The sequence below is a fragment of the Elephantulus edwardii genome, unplaced genomic scaffold, assembly GCF_000299155.1.
Source record: "Elephantulus edwardii isolate Elephantulus edwardi_28Jun2011 unplaced genomic scaffold, EleEdw1.0 scaffold00170, whole genome shotgun sequence".
Taxonomy (NCBI): Eukaryota; Metazoa; Chordata; class Mammalia; order Macroscelidea; family Macroscelididae; genus Elephantulus; species Elephantulus edwardii.
Genome location: NW_006399920.1, coordinates 3,141,388 through 3,142,600, shown reverse-complemented (window position 1 = coordinate 3,142,600; position 1,213 = coordinate 3,141,388).

The window sequence follows — 1,213 nt, the reverse complement described above, 5'->3', positions numbered from 1 at the left end:
GAAATGACTCGAGGGCACATAACAACAACAACAACAACTTTTATTATACTTAATTTGTCTTATCAAACTTTTATCTAATAAAATTATCTTTCTCATATTCAGGCTGTGCATTAACATTGTTGTTGTTATTGCTGCTGTTAGATGCTGTAGAGTCAAGTGGGATTTATAGTGACCTTATAAATGACAGATCTGACCCCCGTCCTATCCTGTGCCACCTTTCTTGACTCTGACAAATTGTATCCCATTGCTGCAGTCACTGTGTCCCTCTATCTCATTAAAAGTCTTCCTCTTCTTCAATCACTCTCCACTTTCCAGGCATGATGTGTCTCCTAGCAACATCTCCCAAGGATGAAACTTCACCATCCTAGTTCCCAAGAACATTCTGGCTGCAATTTTTCAAAGACATATCTGTTTGTTCTTTTGGCAGCTCTTAGAATATCCAGTACTCTTTTCCAGAACCACATCTCAAAGGTTTTTATCACCTTAATTCATTGTCCACTCTCAAATGCTTAGCGAGTGATTGAAAAAACTATGGTCTGAATCAAATGAACCTTAGTCTTCAAACTGATATCATTGCTCCTTAAAACTTTAGAGAAGTCTCTGACAGTGGACTTGCCCAATGCAATACATCTCCTGACTGCTGATATCAAGGGTGTTGATTGTGGATCCGAGTAAGATTAAATCATTGACAATTTCGATCTTTTTTTCTATCTATCATGATGTTGTATATTGGTTGAAAAGTGAGAATTTTTGTCTTCTTGATGTTGAAATGCAATCTGTCTTGAAGGCTATAGTATTTTATCTTCTGCAGCAAGCACTTCAAGCCCTCCTCACTTTCAGCAAGCAAGGTTGTGCCATCTGCATAATGAAGATTTCTGATGAGTCTTCCTGTAATCCTGATGCCACATGCTTCTTCATAGAATCCAGCTTCTTGGAAAATTTGCTCAGTCTACAGATTGAATACATATGGTGAAAGGATATAACCTTGATGTACACTTTTTCTCATTTTAGACTATGCAAGTTCCCTTGCTCTGTTCAGACAATGGCTCTTGGTCTAGGTAAAAGTTTCACATGACCGTAATTAAGAGTTCTGGTATTCTCACTGTTCTCAATGTTAACCATAGCTTGTTGTGCTCTACACAGTCAAAAGCCTTTGCATAGTCAACAAAGAGACATTCTTTTGGTATTCTCTGCTTTCAGCCAGGATCCATCT